A 24,592-nucleotide genomic window follows, 5' to 3' on the forward strand; every position below is an offset into this window, starting at 1 on the left:
GATTAGGAACCACACTCGGCCAAAAACAAAGAAATAGAAAACAGAGAAATAAAGAAACTAGAATGCCCACCCTAGTCACACCCTGTCCTAACCAAAATAGAGAATAAAAGCCGCTCTATGGTCAGGGCGTGACAGTACCTGACCCCCCCCCCAAAGTTGCGGACTCCGGCCGCAAAACCTGATTCTAAAGGGGAGGGTCCGGGTGGGCATCCCTAACGGCGGCGGCTCCGGTGCGGGACATAGAACCCCCTCTGCCCGCAGATCCCTCCGCTTTGGTGGCGGCCCTGGTGCATGGATCTTCATTGGAGGAACGGGGCCGCAGATCATCGCCGGAGGAACCAGACCACCGATCTTTGCCGGAGGCTCCGGACTGAGGACCGTCGCCACAGGCTCAGGACTGGGTACCACCGCCGGAAGCTCTGGACGCTTCGTGCCATGGCTCCTCGCTGCAGGCTCCGAGCCATGGATCATCACTGGAGGCTTCGTGCCATGGATCATCACTGGAGGCTTTGTACGTGGAGCCGGAACAGGTCTCACCAGACTGAGGAGACCTACTAGAAGCCTGGTACGTGGAGCTGCCACAACGCGTCCTGGCTGGATACCCACTTTAGCTCGGTGAGTGTGCAGAGCTGGCACAGGACGCACTGGGCTATGACGGTACACTGGAGGCATAGTGCGTAGAGCCAGCGCAGGACAGACTGGACTGTGGAGCTGAACTGACATTTCTCGTCCTTGCTGGATACCCCCCTTAGCCCGGCAAGTGTGGGGAGCTGGAACAGGCCGTACTGGGCTTTGCTGGCGAACCGGGGACACCGTACGTAGAGCTGGCGCAGGATAACCTGGGCCGAAGAGACGAACCGGAGGCCAGGAACGCTGAGCCGGCACAATCCGTCCTGGCTGAATGCCCACTCTAGCACGGCCACTGCGGGGAGCTTGCACAGAGCGCACCGGGCTGTGGATGCACACTGAAGGCATGGTGTGCAGAACCGGATAGCATGCTGCTTGACCGGTCACTCGCTCCCCACGCTAAGCACAAGGAGTTGGCTCAGGTCTGAACCCTGACTCTGCCACTCTCCCCGTGTGCCTCCCCAAAAACATTTTTTGGGGCTGCCTCTCATGCTTGCCTCGTTGCCGTGACTCCTGGTATCGCCGCCGTTCCTCCCTTGATGTTTCCACCTGTTTCCATAGCAGGGTCTTGTCCCCTACCATAACCTTCTCCATGTCCATGAGGTCATCCACTCACTCTTCTCCCAGGCCCAGGATCCCTGCTCTTCCTGGCCACGCTGCTTGGTCCTTTGGTTGTGGGTTGTTCTGTGACGTCGGAAGGCATGGACCATGGTAAGTGTTCATGATACTTTATTACTCAAAAACACTCAAGCCAAAATAACAAAGTGAAAAAATGAAACAGTTCTGTCAGATGAAGACACTAAACAGAAAATAACTGCCCACAAAATACAGGTTGGAAAAGTATGATTCCCAATCAGAGACAACCACACTCGGACAAAAACAAAGAAATAAAGAAACTAGAATGCCCACCCTAGTCACACCCTGGCCTAATCAAAATAGAGAATAAAAGCCTCTCTATGGCCAGGACATGACACACAAAGGGCGACAATATTCATTTTTTTTGTCCAACTGGATATAATTTCACATAGTTTCATCATGATAATGTGTGTAGCCTGCAGCAAAACGATTACAACCTAACAAGCACATCATTGATTTGGTTAACTTTCACTGAGGTGACATCATAAAGGTTTTCTGTGGTTGTATTGACTAGGTCCTGTGCTCAGTAAGGGGAATGTCCAACGCTGTAGGCTAACCTAAAAGGCAGGGGCGGCCAACTCTAGGAACAGTCTTGGTGGTTCCAAACCAAATCAGTATTATGCTGATATATTGAGTCTTTTGGGGTGTCTTATGCCTAGCATTAGCCAAGGAGGTTGTATGGTTCATTTGGTTCCTTCCTATTCTGAAAGTATGATACATTGTGCATAATGACATATATTTATATATATTATATATATTTATGTATATTTAATTGCGCAACCAATGTATTTAGGGTGTCAGACTCATATACTGCATTTCAATGCAAATTCAGGGGGCACTTCCAAAATATTTTGGAGCCCCCTCTGGCACTGGCCAGGATGAGGAGCCATCCACCACAGGTGTCTTCACAAATGTTGTCTGAGCCCAAGGATGACAATGAAGATCTCATGGGGGGGGAGCCATCGCCCAGGGAGCCATGCAAGCTAGAACCGCCACTGCTCGTTAGAACAATATTTTATGCAACCAGGAATATCACATTCCGCTTCAATGTTTAATAAAATAGTCTCATAGGTACAATTGGACCACAGTTTGATGACATAAAATGGGTTTATTGCAAAATAATCTAAGCTGGAAATGCAGAGGGGGAAGTAGCTACGTTTTTGTATTCTATATTGGAATGTCCCATCCCTTTCTGGAAGGAGGTTCTTAAAAAGCTTGAAGCATGGGTGGGACACAACTGTGCTTATTTGGGGATATATTTACGTTACCATCAGGTGTTAGTGAAGAAGAGTTTGGTCTTGCCTCAGTGGGTTTTCTTACTGCGGCACGAGTTACTATGTAACTGGCAGAGTGCAGATAGTCCGAAATCAACAGATTGGCTCAAACTGCATCTTATGTATGAATGATAGCAAAGTACAGGAGAGGGAAGGGACATTTAGTATGATATGGGAACACTTTTTGAAATATATAAGGAACTGGACGTGCGAGTGAGAAGTTAGGGTATAAGTTATTGCAAATGTATGTGTAATGTGTGTTTATTATTATATATACTATTATATTATACTATTATTGTTTATTTACTTTTACTTATGGTTGAAAGGTGCTGTCTTGTTTGCAGTCTAGTTTTTGTTGTTTTGTAATGGTGTAATGTTATATCGATTAAAAAAACCTTATTGACCAAAACAAACAAAAACGATCAAAAGTGCCATCATCTCTCCTCAACCTGATGAAGTATGCTGTCAACCTAATTAACTATGCTGCCGCTATTCCTCAGTCGCTTACTAAAGCAGAAAGGGTAAACCCTAAACTACTACTTCCTTATTATTCAGCTCACGATGTGCATCACAGTGCGTCTCCGGCTTTCAGTATCCAGTGTCAACTTTCTTTCTCTCGCGCATGTGCAGTGTGTGATCTTTTGATCCAACAAAATGACTTGTCTTTCAAATGAACTGAATCTAATTAGCTAGCTATACACATGTTCAAAACATGGCAATACAGATTAAACAAGATATACATAAACAAACTAGGACCCTATTTAGGGCTGACCCTATTTAGGGCTGATCCTATTTAGGGCTGACCCTATTTAGGGCTGATCCTATTTAGGGCTGATCCTATTTAGGGCTGATCCTATTTAGGGCTGATCCTATTTAGGGATGACCCTATTTAGGGCTGACTCTATTTAGGGCTGACCCTATTTAGGGCTGACCCTATTTAGGGCTGACCCTATTTAGGGCTGACCCTATTTAGGGACCCTTATTTAGGGCTGACCCTATTTAGGGCTGACCCTATTTAGGGCTGACACTATTTAGGGCTGACCCTATTTAGGGCTGACCCTATTTAGGGATGACCCTATTTAGGGCTGACCCTATTTAGGGCTGACCCTATTTAGGGCTGACCCTATTTAGGGCTGACCCTATTTAGGGCTGACCCTATTTAGGGCTGACCCTATTTAGGGCTGACCCTATTTAGGGCTGACTCTATTTAGGGCTGACTCTATTTAGGGCTGACCCTATTTAGGGCTGACCCTATTTAGGGCTGACCCTATTTAGGGCTGACCCTATTTAGGGCTGACTCTATTTAGGGCTGACCCTATTTAGGGCTGACTCTATTTAGGGCTGACCCTATTTAGGGCTGACCCTATTTAGGGCTGACCCTATTTAGGGCTGACCCTATTTAGGGCTGACTCTATTTAGGGCTGACCCTATTTAGGGCTGACCCTATTTAGGGCTGACCCTATTTAGGGCTGACCCTATTTAGGGCTGATCCTATTTAGGGCTGATCCTATTTAGGGCTGACCCTATTTAGGGCTGACCCTTTTAGGGCTGACCCTATTTAGGGCTGACCCTATTTAGGGCTGATCCTATTTAGGGCTGACCCTATTTAGGGCTGACCCTATTTAGGGCTGACCCTATTTAGGGCTGACCCTATTTAGGGCTGACCCTATTTAGGGCTGACCTATTTAGGGCTGACCCTATTTAGGGCTGACCCTATTTAGGGATGACCCTATTTAGGGCTGACCCTATTTAGGGCTGACCCTATTTAGGGCTGACCCTATTTAGGGATGACCCTATTTAGGCTGACCCTATTTAGGGCTGACCCTATTTAGGGCTGACACTATTTAGGGCTGACCCTATTTAGGGCTGACCCTATTTAGGGCTGACCCTATTTAGGGCTGACCCTATTTAGGGCTGACCCTATTTAGGGCTGACTCTATTTAGGGCTGACCCTATTTAGGGCTGACCCTATTTAGGGCTGACCCTATTTAGGGCTGACCCTATTTAGGGCTGACCCTATTTAGGGCTGACCCTATTTAGGGCTGACTCTATTTAGGGCTGACCCTATTTAGGGCTGACTCTATTTAGGGCTGACCCTATTTAGGGCTGACCCTATTTAGGGCTGACCCTATTTAGGGCTGACCCTATTTAGGGCTGACCCTATTTAGGGCTGACCCTATTTAGGGCTGACCCTATTTAGGGCTGACCCTATTTAGGGCTGACCCTATTTAGGGCTGACCCTATTTAGGGCTGACCCTATTTAGGGCTGACCCTATTTAGGGCTGACCCTATTTAGGGCTGATCCTATTTAGGGCTGATCCTATTTAGGGCTGACCCTATTTAGGGCTGACCCTATTTAGGGGGCTGACCCTATTTAGGGCTGACCCTATTTATGGCTGATCCTATTTAGGGCTGACCCTATTTAGGGCTGACCCTATTTAGGGCTGACCCTATTTAGGGCTGACCCTATTTAGGGCTGACCCTATTTAGGGCTGACCCTATTTAGGGCTGACCCTATTTAGTCGACTGGTCGATTATTTGGTTGATAGGCTGTTGGTTGACCAATATTTCTTTAGTCAGCAGAAGGGGAAAAAAACATGGTGTACAAGACAGTGTATGTCAGAGCAAAAACCAAGCCATGAGGTCGAAGGAATTGTCTGTAGAGCTCCGAGACAGGATTTTGTAGAGGCCCAAATCTGGGGAAGGGTACTAAAACATTTCTGCAACATTAAAGAAAACAATGGCCATTCTTAAATGGAAGAAGTTTGAAACCACCAAGACTGTTCCTAGAGTTGGCCACCCCTGCCAAACTGAGCTATTGGGGGAGAAGGGCCTTGGTCAGGGAGGTGACCAAGAACCCAATGGTCACTTTGAAAGAGCTGCAGAGTTCCTCTGTGGACATGGGAGAAACTTCCAGAAGGACAACCATCTCTGAAGCACTCCACCAATCAGGCCTTTATGGTAGAATGGCCAGACGGAGGCCAATCCTCAGCAAAAGGCACATCACAACCGGCTTGGAGTTTGATCATGAGAAATAAGATTCTCTGGTCTGATGAAACTAAGATTGAAATCTTTGGCATGAATGCCAACTGTCACGTCTGGAGGAAACCTGGAACCATCCCTACGGTGAAGCATGGTGGTGGCAGCATTATGCTTTGGGGATGTTTTTCAGGAACTGGGAGACTAGTCAGAAAGGGGGAAAGTTGAACATAGCAAAGTACAGAGAGATCCTTGAAGAAAACCTGCACCAGTGCGCTCAGGATCTCAGACTGGGACGATGGTTCACCAATCAAGTTGTAGAAACATCTCATAGAGTCTATAATATTATCTATAAAGTCTCATAGATAACGGTCTGAATACTTATCTAAATAAGGTATTTGGTTTTTATTTTTAATACATTTGCAAAATGTCAAACTGTTTTTGCTTTGTCATTATGGGGTATTGTGTGTAGATTGATGAGGGGAATTATCTTTTAATCCATTGTAGAATAACTCTGTGCCGAAACAAAATGTAGAAAGTCAAGGGGTCTGAATACGTTCCCAATGCACTGTATATTAATTTTCTTCAAATGCTTCAGGAAATGTTCAAACATGCTGATATCATGAACAAAATCCAATAATCTAATGTTTCTCAGCCAGGTCATTATATGTCCCTTAGAGATGGCTCAAATTTCCAGGAGAAAGAATTATTACTTTTGTATATTGATGAAATACAACTAGCAATTCCACTGGGCACTTGCATTGCCCCATCCACAAATATCAAAATACAGAGAGGTGTTGGTAAAGGTATATTGTCCTGCTGATACCCATAGTGTGCTATTATAATACTGTACATGGTGTCCAGGTCAAGATAACCAAAACATTTCTTTATTAAAGACTATCAGAAAGAATGTTGTTACTTATTTATTTTGATCCAAAGCCATGAATGAGTGAGTCACTCAGCTTTATGTAGGTGCCGCTATATGACTGTGCCATAAACTTGATAATATATAACAATATTTTGGAGGTTATTTAGTTTTTAAAAAATGAAACTGAGCGATTGTAATCTGAATAAAGGCCAAATAATATTTGTAAAGGCCAAAACATTTATTTCTGTTATGAGAGAAACATTGGGCCAATTGTGTGCCACCCTACGGGACTCCCAATCACCGTCAGATGTGATGCATAATAATAATACTTAGATAGACTTTCCTAGATGGAGAGGGGAGGATTCTATTGTCCAGCTACCTGTTAGAACAGTGGGAATTTTTCCCTAATCAGCGCCAATATTAGTGCAATGCCCCTTAAAGTGTTGCTCAGTGCTACCCGCCCTCCCTTCCCCATGGGCAGGGTCTGTCCTCTGTGCGCGGCTCTGCGGCCCATCCTGTGCCCCCTGCCCTCGTGCTTTGAACCTTGCGCGCTTTCAGTGGATACAGCTGAAGAACTGCAAGGCAATCCCATTGAGCATTGGGATTGCGGGATCCTAGGGTGTCCAGCGACGACACCGGTGTGTGCCCAGGTCAGCAGCCGCTCGCTTATCCATGTGGGAACGTAAATGTGCTCAAGATGGCAGGTAGTGGGTACGGGTTCCCTCTCCAGAGCCTGGCTAATGTCCACATCTATGTCCCAGACCACAGGGGCTGCGACTCGAGAGGGAACAGGAAATCAGGTACTCCGGCATTCGGGTGACCAGTCCATGATTCTCATCCTCGACCACGAGATGGTGGGGTTATGGCGTTGGAGCCATGGGAGGCCGAGAATGATCTTTTGAGCTGGTGCACTAGTGATGAAGAAGGGAATGTTTTCCTGGTGAAAGGACTCCACTGTGAGGGTGGAAGGAGGCAAGGGTCTGGTCAATAAAGTTCCCTGCGGCAACGGAATCCACTCGCGCTGTAGAAACAGTACATGAGGGCCAGCCAGCTAGTGTGATCGACACTAAAAGGGTTTGGCAGAAAATTATGAAGATGGGATACTCACACCTGTCCAGGAGGTGGAAATTCACGTGACTGTCCCTCTGCTCTCGTGGATCCCGAGTTGGGACGTACCATACACTGCTCAAGCTGGTGCCCCCTTGACCACAATAGAGACAGAGCCCCAGCTTTCTCCGTCTGCGTTGCGGGGAGGCATGTGACCCCTACCTTCATAGGTTCAGGCTCTGATACAGAGTGTTCACTGAGGGAGGTAGAGAAGTGATGTGGGTGCCGACACTCTCGAAGTAGGTTATCCAAACGGATGGCCATCGTGATGAGTGTGTCCAAGGAGAGGTTGTCGTCACAACATGCCAGTTCCGTTTGGACCTCCTCATGCAGTCCTCTTCGGAATAACGTACAGAGCGCCGGCTCATTCCATCTGCTGGATGCTGCTACTCTCAGGAAGGTGAGCGCGTACTCAGCAGCAATCTGGTCATCCTGCCGTAGTTTTAGTAGGTCCTCAACCCCCTCTCTGCCCTCAGGTGGATGATCCAAGGTACCTCTGAACAGAGCCTTGAACCCCTCATACAAAGCCAGCTCCTCCTCTCCTCTCTCTCCCAGAAGGCCGTAGCCCACTCCAACGCTGACCCAGTCAGCAGAGAAATAACCATGGCAACCTTGGACCTCTTGGTGGTGGGGTCTCCCATCTGGTGCATAAAATAGAGAGAGCACTGGAGTAGGAATCCATGGCATTTAGAAGGGGTTCCGTCACGTTTATTTTTGGAGGTACAAACGGGCATCACTGACATGAGTGGACTGCTGAATGGACTGGAATGTCTTCGGTCCTATGAACTGTCCTCACTCGATATCACACGAGTTCAATGATACAGCCACCCTCTCAGTATACAACACAGAAGACAGATTGCTATTGACGCTCACAAGATTTATACTGCTACACTGAAAAGGTGTGACATTTTCCCTTCTTACTTACTCATGAATAAGGAATTGTTAAGTAAAGGAATATGATGCTATGAAAAGAGGATGATAAAATGCAGTGTTTTACATGTTTTTCCTCCCTCAGATGGCAGAACCTACACTCCAGACCTTCATACTTTGTGTCCATATAGCTACAGACATGGTGAGGAAGATGACCCTCCTCTCCCGTTCACAGTCGGTGTATGACCTGAAGATCATGACACAAGACAAATTCAATTTGGACTATGAAGACCCTGACTTCGATGGACAATTGTGCTCTCTAGTAGACATTGAGGAGCTTCCTGAGAAAGCTGTCCGGAAGGTAATCAGGATCAGAAAGTGATGCCAGCTCAACCGGAACTGGAGATATTGCCCTACGCCAGAGTCTCCAGAGCACCTACAGAAGTGGCCTGACTATGAGAAAACTGGAATGACTCTTAAATGAACAACAGGTAATAAACAAGACCTTCTTGAAAACATAGCTAAAGCTATACACAGCTTCAAGGACTGTCCAAGTGGGGAAGAAGCGCTTGTGACCAAGTATCCATGTCTCAAATAAGCAGGGTATGCATGGATTACTAGTCTGAATTTCAAAATGGGGAACTATCTGACCAAGTTGAGCAGAGCTAGAGTTCCTGAGGTCTCTGAATGCACGGAAGAGGAGCAGAAACGACCCAGAGAAAGTCACCCCACTCAAACATCAAGAGACCCAGAGGAGATGAGAGAAACTTCCTGCAGAGCTTCCCGAGAGGGGATGTCCGAGTAGCCGAGACAGCAAATCATCAACAAAGTTTCAAAGACTGAGAGAAACCTGCCATTGATAGACAAACTGATGCAGACGACTTCTGCTCTTTGACAAAATGAGTGATGGACCACCGGTGAAAGAGTTCCTAGAGAACTGGCCAGCCCTTCACATGGAGTCTCAGGTAAGACAGCTGATCTCTAACTATGTGTGGGTCTCCTTATGTCTTTTTCTCTTATTCTGTCTTTGTCTCGCTCTCTCTCCCTTTAATCCTTTTTCCCTTCGCAAGATCTTTCTTTCAGTCAACATTGTGATAAATGTGGCTTTTATTTGTTGTATTTTTGTGCAGGTGTGTGCAGAGTTCCACATCATAACATGCTTACATACTTGTAGGTTGGAGTCATTAAAATTGGTTTTTCATCCAATCCACAAATGTCTTGTTAACAAACTATAGTTTTGACACAAGTAATTTTTCCAACAATTCTTTACAGACAGATTACTTAACTTATAATTCACTGTATCACACTTCCAGTGGGTCAGAAGTTTACATACTCTAAGTTGACTGTGCCTTTTAAACAGCTTGTAAAATTCTAGGAAATTATGTCATGGCTTTAGAAGCTTCTGCGGCTAATTGACATCATTTGAATCAATTGGAGGTGCATGTGGATGTATTTCAAGGCCTACCTTCAAACTCAGTGCCTCTTTTCTTGACATCATGGGAAAATCAAAAGGAATCAGCCAAGACCTCAGAAAGAAAATTGTAGACCCCCACAAGTCTGAAAATTGCTCCCAAGGATGAACCAAACGCCTGAAGGTACCAAGTTCATCTGTACAAACAATAGTGTGCAAGTTTAAACACCATGGGACCACACAGCCGTCATACCGCTCAGGAAGGAGATGCGTTCTGTCTCCTAGAGATGAACGTACTTTGGTGCGAAAAGTGCAAATCAATCCCAGAACAACAGCAAAGGACCTTGTGAAGATGCTGGAGGAAACAAAGTCTCTATATACACAGTAAAACGAGTCCTATATCGACATAACCTGAAAGGATCAGCAAGGAAGAAGCCCCTGCACATGGGCACAAAGTACATACTTTTTGGAGAAATGTCCTCTGGTCTGATGAAACAGAACTGTTTGGCCATAATGACCATTGTTATGTTTGGAGGAGAAATGGGGAGGCTTGCAAGCCGAAGAACACCATCCCAACCGTGAAGCACCCATCCCAACCGTGGAGTGGCAGCATCATGTTGTGGGGATGGCATCATGAGGTAGGAAAATTATGTGGATATATTGAAGCTACACCTCAAGACATCAGTGAAAGCTTGGTCGCAAATTAGTCTTCCAAATGGACAATGACCCGAAGCATACTTCCAAAATTGTAGCAAAATGGCTTAAGACAACAAAGTCAAGTATTGGAGTGGCCATCACAAAGCCCTGACCTCAATCCTGTAGGACATTTGTTGGCAGACCTGAAAAAGCGTGTACGAGCAAGGAGACCTACAAACCTGACTCAGTTACACCAGCTCTGTCAGGAGGAATGGGCCAAAATTCACCCAACTTATTGTGGGAAGCTTGTGGAAGGCTCCCTGAAACGTTTGACCCAAGTTAAACAATTCAAAGGCAATGCTACCAAATACTAATTGAGTGTAGTTAAACTTCTGACCCACTGGGAATGTGATGAAATAAATAAAAGCTGAAATAAATCATTCTCTCTACTATTATTCTGACATTTTCGCATTGTTAAAATAAAGTGGTGCCCTAACTGACCTAAGACAGGAAATTTTTACAAGGATTAAACTTGAAAAACTGAGTTTAAATGTATTTCGCTAAAGTGTCTGTAAACTTCCGACTGCGACTGTACATCTGAAGATGTGATTATACGCTGAGCTAGACAGACACACCCCCTGACTGATGGCCTTCTTCAGGCAGAGGGCAGCAGAGGCTATGATAAGCGTTTTAATGCGCTATGATCTCCAGGTAGGTTAAAAACGAATACCACTCTGAGAATTCAAACATTAATTTTATTGTATTCACGATTACAGTGCATAGACAAGCTATCCTTTACACATCTTAAACTCTGCTCTGTACTGTGTTTGTGTGTGACTCTTAAAAGGAGAATTTTGAGCAACTTGACATGAATACCAGGTGCACTGCTGCCTTTCGTGGTCTCCCCATATATCTTCGTAAGGAAACCACTGGGTTCCTCGAGACCTGGAATGTAAGTATTTCCTGCATAAAGTCTTAACCGTTAACATCTCAAGTTTGTTCACTTGTATAGTAAAACACTTCAATTTATGCATGTTTCAGGTGGAGGAAACTGTAGAGTCAGACATTACAGACACACCTGACAGTCTTCGGCGAGAACTCAATGGATTATGTCCAGTTCAACCCAGTGAAGATTGCTGTTGTGCCAGAAGGTTACATTGTAATGAATGATCTCCCCAGGATGGCTGATGCATTTCTGTTGTTATTTGGTTTGTCTTACGCCTTGCAGCTGATAAACACTTCTGACATGATACAAAAAGGGCTTGGATGAAGGTAAAATGCTTAAACTCAAGCTTTTGTCTCTGAAAAAGTATGTTATGGAGCAAGAGTAAGGATGTATGGGTATTTGTGGGTATTCACCTTTAGTGGTATTTACCATCATCATGGGGTGGCAGGAAGCCTAGTGGTTAGAGCGTTGGGCCAGTAACCGAAAGGTTGTCCTGCCCCTGAACAAGGCAGTTAACCTGCTGTTCCTAGACCATCATTGTATATAAGAATTTGTTCTTAACTGAATTGCCTCGTTAAATAAAGGTCAAATACAATTCTTTTTATATTTGAGGTTTTAGACGTCGTCTCCAACTGATGTCCTTAAGTGGCTGCGCTTCTCAAAGGTCCGGCTTTGATGTGTGGCTCCAAATTGTCCCATAATTGTCTTGTTAATTGCAGTATAGCCTCACACAGACAATGCTTTCAATAGAAAACCCGACAGTCTTAAGACGTTCTAAATGTTTTCCTTTCATTGTCATTGATGTCTAATATAAACCACGTCCAGTGGGTGTTATTTTTGAGGAGTTCCGCACTTCAGTTGAACTCAATGGAAGCAGAGATGACTCTTTATGTACTGCCGCTGTCAGTCAGCTGTAAACAATGTGGAGTGCTTGATGAGATAAGCGAGGCTTGATATGCACTCAAAATAAAGTTGGGACATACAGTATGCTCTGAAATATGTAATAGAGGTAAGTGAGAGAGTTCATATGCACACAGAAAATAAAGCTGGAACATATTGTCAATGGTTATAATAGTTAATGGTTTTTGATTATGGCTGCAGCTTTAATGTGTTTATACTCATTTTCCCGTTGTTGTCTAATCGCTGCACACTCATATACAGACAATGTTTTCAACAGAAAATTAAGTTCCACTTGATTTGGATAGTCCCTCTGTAGATGGTCTATAGATGCTCAATTAACTATCAAACAATGTTAATTTCTATCAACTAACCCTAACCAGTTGGTGCATATCAGAGATGCAGTTGACATTTTCTTACTTTTGTATATATAGTGTATCAAGAAACTAATGTGGACACCCCTTCAAATTAGTGGATTCGGCTATTTCAGCCACACCCGTTGCTGACAGGTGTATAAAATCGAGTGCACAGCCATACAATCTCCATAGACAAACATTGGCAGTAGAATGGCATCATAGGATGCCACCTTTCCAACAAGTCAGTTCGTCAAATTTGCACCCTGTTATAGCTGGCGCGGTCAACTGTAAGTGCTGTTAGTGTGAAGTGGAAATGTCTATGAGCAACAACGGCTCAGCCACGAAGTGGTAGGCCACACCAGATCACAGGGTGGGATTGCCAACTACTGCTGAAGCGTGTAAAAATTATCTGTCCTCGGTTTCAACACTCACTAAGAAGTTCCAAACTGCCTCTGGAAAGAACGTCAGCACAAGAACTGTTCGCATGGAGTTTCATGAAATGGGTTTCCATGGCCGAGCAGCCGCATACAAGCCTAAGATCACCATGCGCAATGCCAAGCGTCGGCTGGAGTGGTGTAAAGCTCGCCGCCATTGGATTCTGGAGCAGTGGAAACACGTTCTCTTGAGTAATGACACTTTACCATCTGGCAGTCCGACAGACAAATCTGGGTTTGGCGTATGCCAAATGCCAGCATCCCGGAATCATCTCTTCACTGTTGACATTGAGACTGGTGTTTTGAGGGTACTATTTAATGAAGCTGCCAATTGAGGACTTGTGAGGCATCTGTTTCTCAGACTAGACACTCCAATGTACTTGTCCTCTTGCTCAGTTGTGCACCGGGGCATTCCACTCCTCTTTCTATTCTGGTTAGCGGCAGTTTGCTCTGTTCTGTGAAGGGAGGAGCAGTGAGTCACTGGCTTACTGGTGCTCTTTCATGCCGTCTGTAGGAGGGGTGCGTCACTTGTGTGGGTTGAGTCACTGATGTGATCTTCCTGTCTGGGTTGGCACCCCCCTTGGGTTGTGCCGTGGTGGAGATCTTTGTGGGCTATACTCGGCCTTGTCTCAGGATGGTAAGTTGGTGGTTGAAGATATCCCTCTAGTGGTGTGGGGTTGTGCTTTGGCAAAGTGGGGGGTTATATCCTTCCTGTTTGGCCCTGTCCAGCGGTGTCATAGGATGGGGCAACAGTGTCTCCTGACCTCTCCTGTCTCAGCCTCCAGTATTTATGCTGCAGTAGTTTGTGTCGGGGGGCTAGGGTCAGTTTGTTATATCTTGAGTACTTCTCCTGTCTTATCCGGTGTCCTGTGTGAATTTAAGTATGCTCTTTCTATTTCTCTTTTTCTCTTTCTTTCTCTCTCTCAGAGGACCTGAGCCCTAGGACCATGCCTCAGGACTAGCTGGCATGATGACTCCTTGCTGTCCCCAGTCCACCTGGCCGTGCTGCTGCTCCAGTTTCAACTGTTCAACCTGCGGCTATGGAATCCTGACCTGTTCACTGGACGTGCTTCCTGTCCCAGACCTATTATTTGACCATGCTGGTCATTCATGAACATCTTGGCCATGTTCTGTTATAATCTCCACCCGGCACAGCGAGAAGAGGACTAGCCACCCCTCATTGCCTGGTTCCTCTCTAGGTTTCTTCCTAGGTTTTGGCCTTTCTAGGGAGTTTTTCCTAGCCAACGTGCTTCAACACCTGCATTGTTTGCTGTTTGGGGCTTTAGGCTGGGTTTCTGTACAGCACTTTGAGATATCAGCTGATGTACGAAGGGCTATATAAATACATTTGATTTGAGTAGTACACAGTGTTGTGCGAGAGCTTCAGTTTCTTGGCAATTTCTCGCATGGAATAGTTTTCATTTCTCAGAACAAGAATAGACTGATGAGTTTCAGAAGAAAGGTCTTTGTTTCTGGCCATTTTGAACCTGTAGTCGAACCCACATATGCCGATGCTCCAGATACTCAACTAGTCTAAAGAAGATCAGTTTTACTGCTTCTTTAATCACAACAACAGTTTTCAGCTGTGCTAACATAAAACATCTGCCGTTTCCAGCTGCAATAGTCACTTACAACATTAACAATGTCGACACTGTATTTCTGATCAATTAAATGTTATTTTAATGAACAATTTTTTAAACTTTTCTTTCAAAAACAAGGACATTTCTAAGTGACCCCAAACTTTGAACGGTAGTGTACATAACATTACATAAACCCCCTGAGTCTTCTTCGCGCTTCAGAAACTGGAGATGGCTCCTGACCTATTAGCCGTTCCGGCTCGCACAAGCCAAGGCTCGAGCAACCACCCTTCTACATAATTCATTGCAAATTACAATGCAAAATATATAAACATGGCCGTGTTTCTTCAATTTTGGTAATTGGAGTTGGAATTTTGCCAGTAAGGAGCTTTTAAAAAAAAGTAATCTTTAATTATTAGATCAGTGTAGATGACCTACTGAGGGAGCCACTTTTGACTAGAGATCAGTTCACTGGAAGTGACTTGTACACCTCTGAGAGGGACCACAATAAGCAATGCTTCACCCTGCATTAAAAATGTATCTTGAATAACTCAATCCAGAAGGCGGAGCTGTTTAGCTTTCATGAAAGCTAGAATCCTTAATTGAAACAATAACAAATGTCCAATAACAAATGTCTATCCCTCAGTATTTTGGTAAAACACTGAGGGATGGGCCTGGAGAAATGTAACCACTCAAGTTTATAGAGAGAACTATCGAAGCAAGGACTGACCATCCGTCATATCAAAATTATTGTTTTAACCATTTTTTGAGGCTATACAGTGTTTGTTTACAGTTACATTGTTTACAAACATTGGAGTAGAACAAGCTTGTATTTTGGGTTCTGATGTGCTACGAAAGTTGAACTAAGCTCATGAGGCATTTAAATTCATATTCTTCAAGAATCAATGGGTATATATCATTCATTTATATCCCAAAAATGTATGTTGCAACTAAGGATTCCAGCTTGATATTGTTCCTGGATTAACAATTAAAGTCGCCTCTGTTTACATTAAAAGATGCCTTTTAAACCAAGGCTACGTTTGTATCTGTTGTCTTATATCCATCCATTGATGTGGAATCTGTGCTGCGGCCAGTGACCAATCCTTTCTGCCACAGCAGAGGCATATTTTTTTGGTCACCTCAGCACTGATCAACTCTTCCGCCGTCCCAGAAAAGATGGATGGCTTGTCACATCTTGAGAAAGGACACTGGATCTGTCCCTCATGCTCTACCGGGCCAGTACCATCTAAAGCAAGACCAAACCTAGGTGAATGCTTTTAATTATGGAGGGCTGTGCGTAGCTTCATCATGCTAAAAAAAACGTTACATACATATTTTTTTCTTGGAGTGTGTTGCCCTTTTAATTATGCAGGGATGTGCATAACACAAACTACTTAGCAATAATTACTGACAGCATCCTAGCAAAATAAGCATTTTATACATATTTCTTTCTAATGCAGGCTTTGGGAACAATTTCTAGCTAGCTAACATTTTGAATGATGGTTGAATGCAGCAGGGCCCAGCATAGAGCAAAATCACTTGACAGTTCCACAGGGACGACTTCCTTAGTCACATTCTCCCCCACATTGCCTCAGCTATTGAGTACAGCATGGGGCAATGGTAGTCTACTTTAATGAAAGAGGATCATTGGGAATTGCTTTCTGTTGCAATGTTCAATTCATAATAGTCTGTTGACGCAGAGCCTGCTTCAGCATCAACAACCGCAGAGGAAAAAGCATGAAATTATAGCAGTACAGTATATAGCTATGTTTCCATCCAATTGGCTACAGATTTTCATGCTATTATTCTAAAATCTGCATGAAACAATATGCGCATTTTACCACCAGAGATATGTTTCCATCAAATTGACTTATTGCGGATAAAAGGCTGTGCTGATGATGTATAGCACATACAATTACTCTTGCAGTTAGATTCCAATGTATATCATGTTAAATGGGTTTCCCATCACATTTTCAAATCTACTGATGGTTTTGTAACAATCTGTTATATAGCAAATGTGCCAACTTTGGTCTTGGCACATGCGCCTTAGCCAACAGCTTGCAGGAACAGTGCGGGTAGGCTACCTAGTCTACATGATGATGAGATTATAATGGATAAGAGCGAGATTATTTGTCAAACGGCAGCCAACCATCAATTATCATGTCACCAGAATTTCACCCTCAATATTTATTGGAAAGGAGCATCAAGCTCATCACAGTGCACTTTCACCACCCTGGGAAGTAAATCATTATTTATTTAATCTGTAGCCTAATAAACTGCATGGTTTCCCAAGTTGTATTGGGAGGACCACACAACATATCGCGTGACTCCAAATTTACGTTCGATATGATGGTTATTATATCATTATTTGCACATAAAGTCATTTCCACCTCCATTTCTTGCATAATACATGCACAAAAAGATCCCACCATGTCAAACAAACAAATTGTCTGTCCGTATTTATACAGCTGTACTGGCATTTCCTGTTTCCATCAGCCTACTCATGACTTTTATTTTATTTTTTATTAATCTGCATCAAATGGTTGGATAATGACAAAAATAAATCTGAAAACGGGAATGCTGCATTTCTCTACAGACACCAGCCCCAACACATGATCTGAAATAGGTGCCCCTTATTAATGAACAATTTACTTTTCTCGCTTTTAATGTTTAATACTCATTACCCTCTCCACTAAAAATAGAATGTGATCTGCCTGGTTCTACCTGTTCGTGGCAATGTAACCATTTCAATTTCAACATCCCCAAAGCCAACACCTTCTTTGGCCGCCTTTCCTTCCAGTTCTCTGCTGCCAATGACTGGAACAAATTGCAAAAATCACTGAAGCTGGAGACTTAGATCTCCCTCTCTAACTTTAAGCATCAGCTGTCAGAGCAGCTTACAGATCACTGTACCTGTACACAGCCAATCTGTAAATAGCACATCCAACTACCTCATCCCATATTGTTATTTATGTTTTTGCTTTTTGCACCCTAGTATCTTTACTTGCACATCTATCACTCCAGTGTTAATGCTAAATTGTAATTGTTTTGGCTCTATGGCCTATTTATTGCCTTACCTCCCTAAACTTCCACATTTTCACACACGCTACATTTATTTTTTCGATTGTGTTATTGACTGTACGTTTGTTGATGTGTAACTCTGTGTTGTTGTTTTTGTCACACTGCTTTGCTTTATCTTGGCCAGGTCGCAGTTGTAAATGAGAACTTGTTCTCAACTGGCCTACCTTGTTAAAGAAAGGTGAAAAAAATACAACCACCTCAGCAGACCACAAACAATCTTAACTTCTTGGTTAATTTGGGTTTAAATTAGCCACGTGGCATTGCATTGTAATAGACACATCCAAACATGTATTTTCCTCCAGCCTATTTAAGACTGCCACCACTTAGCTCTGTCAGGTCCCTATTGGCTTGTATGGCATAAAGGTCAAGTAATCAGGCATCTGGAAGAACAGCTCATTTGTCATCCCCTGATAAATGTGTCAGTAGCTAATCTGTGGAGCAGGGCAATACTGTAACCCTCAGAAAAGGTTAACAGATTCAAATCAGTGGGATGGAGCACGGCAAGAAAGTAATGAGGCTTTGGAACAGAAAAAAATAATTTTGATTCTATTGTTTGGAGGAATATTTGTGCTTTTGGGTCTCGTAATTGTAAGAGGCTTTTGCATGCCAGCTTCCTAAATGACAACACACTGAGGTCAACATTAACTCTGACAAGAAATGATGATCAATGATACAAAATGTTCAACTTCAACTCAGGAGCTGTTTGCTCCTCTATTACTCTGTCTTTCTCACTCTCTGACTATTTCCCAGTCCCTTCCCATCTCGAATTCTTCTCCAGCACATTGAAAAAGTATCAGGGTTGCCTGAAGTGAAGACTCCCCTTAACTTGAAGTTCACTTTCTGTTTGTGTTGTTTGTGTGCCCTGCTAAAATGACATGTCATGAATAGTTATTATTTGCAACTTGTAACTGTAAATAAGAGATTGATATCAAAGACAAAACGCTATTGCTTGACAATGCCTCAGTCTTTTTAATGCTCCAGATGTTAATGTCTCCACAGATGCACCACATTATTATTGAATAACTTTAACCTCATTTTGAGCAGCTAAATATAGTGAAATAGATAGTTTATAAGGAGTTGAAAGCGACTCTCACATGCTTTGAGCTTGCTATCTCAAAGCGTATTAAAATACATCCGTTAGTGAGATATCTGATCATGTTGCCTGCCTAAATGGTCATTTCTAGTGACTTTTGAGATAAGTATACAGTATTGCAGAGGGGAACTTACTCCGGAACAGTCCAATCAGTCTTTGGGCCAATCATTATGTTCTGAATACCAGAGTACCAGTTGTGTTGTGACCAGATAGTGGTGGTATACATAAGATAGCCCTAATTAGTAAATGACCAAGTCCATATTATGGCAAGAACAGCTCAAATAAAAGAGAAACAACAGTCCATCATTGCTTTAAGACACGAAGGTCAGTCAATACGGAACATTTCAAGAACTTTGAAAGTTTCTTCAAGTGCAGTTGCAAAAACCATCAAGCCGCTATGATGAAACTTGCTCTCATGGAAACTTGCCACAGGAAAGGAAGACCTAGAGTTACCTCTGCTACAGAGGATAAGTTCATTAGAGTTAACTGCACCTCAGATTGCAGCCCAAATAAACGTTTCACAGGGTTCAAGTAACAGACACATCAACATGAATTGTTTAGAGGAGACTGCGTGAATCAGGCCTTCATGGTCAAATTACTGCAAAGAAACCACTACTAAAGGACACCAATAAGAAAAAAAGATTTGCTTGGACCAAGAAACATGAGCAATGGACATTAGACCAGTGGAAATCTGTCCTTTGGTCTGATGAGTCCAAATGTAGGTTATTTGGTTCCAACCGCCGTGTCTTAGTGAGAAGCAGACTAGGTGGATGATCTCTGCATGTGTGGTTCCCACCGTGAAGCATGGAGGAGAAGGTGTGATGGTGTGTGGGTGCTTTGCTGGTGACACTGTCTGTGATTTATTTAGAATTGAAGGCACACTTATCCAGCATGGCTACCACAGCATTCTGCAGCGATACACCATCCCATCTGGTTTGCGCTGTGTGGGACTATCATTTGTTTTTCAACAGGACAATGATCCAGCGCACCTCAAGGCTGTGTAAGTGCTATTTGACCAAGAAGGAGAGTGATGGAGTGCTGCATCAGATGACCTGGCCTCCACAATCACCCATCCTCAACCCAATTGAAACGGTTTGGGATGAGTTGGACCGCAGAGTGAAGGAAAGCAGCCAACAAGTGCATAGCATATGTGGGAACTCCTTCAAGACGGTTGGAAAAGCATTCCAGGTAAAGCTGGTTGAGAGAATGCCAAGCGTGTGCAAAGCTGTCATCAAGACAAAGGGTGGCTATTTTGAAGAGTCTAAAGTATTACATATATTTTTATTTGTTTAACACTTTTTTGGTTACTACATATGTGTTTAATTTAAAAGTTTGATGTCTTTGTAGAATAATATTAATGTAGAAAATAGTAAAAATTAAGAAAAAGGTGTCCAAACTTTTGACTGGTACCGTAGGTTAAAATACCAGATATTCTCACATGGCCCGTATTTTTGGGCTATATCAGCCAATTGTGTAGACATAGTTTAAAAGAAATTAAAGTTTGAGCAAAATACAGGAGACTGGCCACTTACCTGACTTGAGCTACTTTTTGCATTACTTTTAGGAGTGGGACGATTTGCAAGCAGAGTCAAATAGGTGTGTTATCAATATTTATTTTCAGTCAATGTCAGAGTAGAAACTAAATCTAATCATATTCAGGAAGTTAGACTACTGTGCCGTGTTTCTCCGCCCCATTTAACCTAGTCTACAGGCTTTTTAATTGAGACCACATAAATAGGCGCACTTGATCTTGCATGTCCAACAAAAGACAAGAAAGGTAGGCTACCAAGCTTAAATCGGCAAGAAAATGGCTATTAGAGTTTGTGAATATAGCAACAGAGGTGCGTTTAATACCCTGCAATAGCTGACTAAATAGCTGACTAAACAGAAAGACAAGGTTTCCAAAACTTGCATAACTTTGATAGGGTTTGACAATTTGGAGACAGGCACAAATAAACGTCTCATTAATTGACTATTTATTTCCAGTTAATGTCGGTGCCTAAACTAAAGCTTATCATATTCAGGAAGTTAATATTTCTTAAAAGTTTAAGACGTTGGGTGAGGGTCATTTGAGTGAGACCCCTTTTGGTATAATAACTACAAAGCCTATAGAAACACATTGAATAACACATTCATAAATGGTAAAAAAGCCAGTCAAAAAATAAACAATAATGAATAAGGTTTTGAAACGTCTGTCCTATATCTAGGAGGTATAAGAAAGCTCAGGAAATATAAAAATATACATATTTACCCCTTATTTTTGTTGACCCAAAACTTCCTCCATACGTCAATAAATTTGTATTGGTTTACCTTTAGACGAGCCCTGTGACCATCGTGTTCATGATGGTCTCCTCTTTTTACAGCAGGGTCATATTATTTCGTAGCCCAAACGGTTCAGACGCTACAGACAAAAGTTGGCACATCAGCGTTACCAACTTCAGACAAGGCCCGAGTGTCTTAGAGCAAAACAAAGAACACCATAGTCTCCCCGTTCTATAGAGTGGTTTGCAAGCCAAACCGTTCGGACGCAACATACGTTTTCGAGAGAAAAAAGATTTCTGAGATTACGATCTTGTCTCATTGCTGCAACTCCCCAATGGGCTCTGGGGAGGTGAAGGTCGAGTCAGGCATCCTCCAAAACATGACCCGCCAAACTTCTTAACACCCACTTGCTTAACCCGGAAGCCAGCTGCACCAATGTGTCAGGGGAAACAACGTTCAACTGATTACCCAAGTCAGCCTGCAGGCGCCCGGCCCACCATAAGGAGTCACTATAACGCGATGAGTCAAGAAAAGCTCCCCCGGACGACATTGGGCGCCACCCTATGGGACTCCCGGTCATGGCCGGTAAGGATCAAACCCCAGGCTGTAGTGACGCCACAACACTGTGATGCAGTACCTTACACCGCTGCCCCACTCGGAATGCCAAACTGACAGATTTTTTTATTATGTTACTTAGATTGACGCCCATGCATATAGCTTACAGGCTATTTAATTAACCCTCCTGTTTTTTTGTGTGTGTGTGTTCTATTGAGTACCAGTCTAGAGGGTCGCCTCCCATTTACTGCTTAATCTGGACCGGGGATAAATTACATTTGGATTAAATTTGTTAATTTTACTCTGCACCATCCCTATAGATTTGGAGGTTGCACAGGCCATATCTACAGAGAATTGATGGGAGGTCAGAGCTTCATTAGGGATCTTTAGACTCTCCAAGCCCTCGTGCGGCGAGAAGATGAGCGATCACCAGGTTGTGAAATCGCCTCCTGATTGTGTGGAGGCCATAGCCATACAGCTAATTGTCAGGTCTGTCAAGTCCTAATTAAGCTTATACTAGAGCGTGAAAAGCTTTTATAAATGATCCAGATCAAGCTACCTTCTGTACCCTAGTACCAGACTCAGGACCAGCTTTTCATACCTCAGACATACTCAAATTAGTGTGGGATTAGTGACCTTTTTTGTTGTTTCCAAAATACAATCTGAAAAACTTATTGTAAAAAACGTAGGAACACCTTCCTAATATTGAGTTGCACCCACTTTTGCCCTCAGAACACCCTCAATTCGCCGGGTCACGGACTACAAGATATCAAAAGCAGCCCATGTTGATTACATTGCTTCCCACAGTTGTGTCAAGTTGGCTGGATGTCCTTTGAGTGGTGGACCATTCTTGATACACACGGGAAACTGTTGAGTGGAAAACCCAGTAGCATTGCAGATCTTGACATTCTCAAACCGGTGCACCTACTACCATACCCAGTTCAACGGCACTTACATCTTTTTTCTTGCCCATTCACCCTCTAAATGGCACAAATACACAATCCATGTGTCAATTGTCTCAATGCAAAAAAAAATCCTTGTTTAACCTGTCTCCTCCCCTTCATCTACACTGATTGGACTGGATTTAACAGGTGACATCAATAAGAGATTATACTTTTGACCTGAATTCACCTAGTCAGTCTACCTCATGGAAAGAGCAGGTGTTCCTATTATTTTGTGCACTCAGTGTATTTTGAATGCTAAACTACTAAAATGTACAATTTACTGTGTATGATAAAGGAACAACAGTCCCACCATTTTCGCTGTCAATATTTCAATTTTGATTTAGGATGTTAAGCTCACTGGTTTGAGACCACAAAATCTACATTTTTTTTTAAATAGCACTGCTAATAACTATATTGAAAAATACTGTGATTGAAGAAAAAGGTTAAAATATATAGGTTCAGTATAATGTCTACACACTTTCTACCTGATTTTAGTCAATTAAGTTCAGACTGTGCTATTTTATTTGATTTTTTACTCAGACACTCCCACCAGTTGAAAATCACTGTAGTAGAGTAGAGTTCAATACAGTACAGTAGAGCACAGTACTCTAGTGTGCTCTACTGTACTGTATTTAACTCTACTATAGTGAACTATACTCCACAGTACTTTAGTTTTCTTTACTGTACTGTACTCCAGAAGTTGACACGGGTGAAAATTCGTTCCTGTCCCATATTGTCCCTGCTCTGTGTGTGAGTAGCCATACCAAATGCTCCGTTTGGCTGCTGCTCAGTGCTCACAGGACATTTGCCTGCACAGTGCACACACAGCTGATAACAACCACATTGCGAGATTTTGGCATTGAAGGAAGCTCTTCTACTTACCCAGAGTCAGATGAACTCATGGATACAATGTGCAATAGTGTATGTCTCTGTGTGTATCTGAGGTAAAGTAGTGACTGGCTACAATTGGAGCGAGGTGCGAGAGTGAGCCAACGGAAGGGTGAGGGGGGAAATTACCATACATTTTTTATTTAGTAAACTACACTCACTGGCCAGTTTATTAGGTATACCCATCTAATCTACTACCAGGTCAGACCCCCTTTTGCCTCCAGAACAGCCTGAATTATTCTGGGCATGGATTCTACAAGTCGGAAAGGTTCCACAAGGATGTTGGTCCATGCTGCCGCAATGGCATCACGCAACAGGAACCGTGATTCCACTCCTCAATTCTCCAGTATTGGTGATCACGTAACCACTTTAGCCGCTTCTTCTTGTTTTTACCTAATAGGAGTGGAACCCGGTGTGGTCGTCTGCTGCAATAGCCCATCCGTGACAAGGATCAACGAGTTGTACATTCCAAGATGCCGTTCTGCACAAAACTGTTCTACTGTGCAGTTATTTCTCTGTTTGTGGCCCGCCTGTTAGCATGCATGATTCTTGCCATTCTCCTTAAACCTCTCTCATCAACAAGATGTTTTTGGCCACAGGGCTGACGCTGACTGTGTTTTTCGTTTGTTGCACCATTCTCGGAAAACCCTAGACACTGTCGTTTGTGAAAAGATACTGGATCCGGCGTGCCTGGCACTGAAGATCATACCACACGCAAAGTCACTTAGGTCACTTGTTTTGCCCATTCTAACATTCAATCGAACACTAACTGAATGCCTCGATGCCCGTCTGCCTGCTTTATATAGCAAGCCACGTGACTCAATGTCACTATGAGCGATCCACTTTCGTGAACGGGGTGGTATAGCTATTAAACTGTCCAGTGAGTGTATAGGCCTACCCAAAAGACAATTTGAACCCCGGTACCCCCCCAAATAAACTACATTTATAACTATTCCTGTTCACTGTCGATTCTGTCTTGTCATTCCCTGAACTTTATATAATATATTTTATTCACAATGAATGAAAGATAAAATGTTAAAATATTGTACATTTTCCCCTTTTTGTCCACCTTCGACCTCCCCAGAATGTCTCCAAACACATTTTACGAAAAAAGGCAAAGTCCTTGAGTTACATATCAGAAAACAAAAGTA

This window comes from Oncorhynchus tshawytscha, linkage group LG19 (assembly GCF_018296145.1).
Source record: "Oncorhynchus tshawytscha isolate Ot180627B linkage group LG19, Otsh_v2.0, whole genome shotgun sequence".
Taxonomy (NCBI): domain Eukaryota; kingdom Metazoa; phylum Chordata; class Actinopteri; order Salmoniformes; family Salmonidae; genus Oncorhynchus; species Oncorhynchus tshawytscha.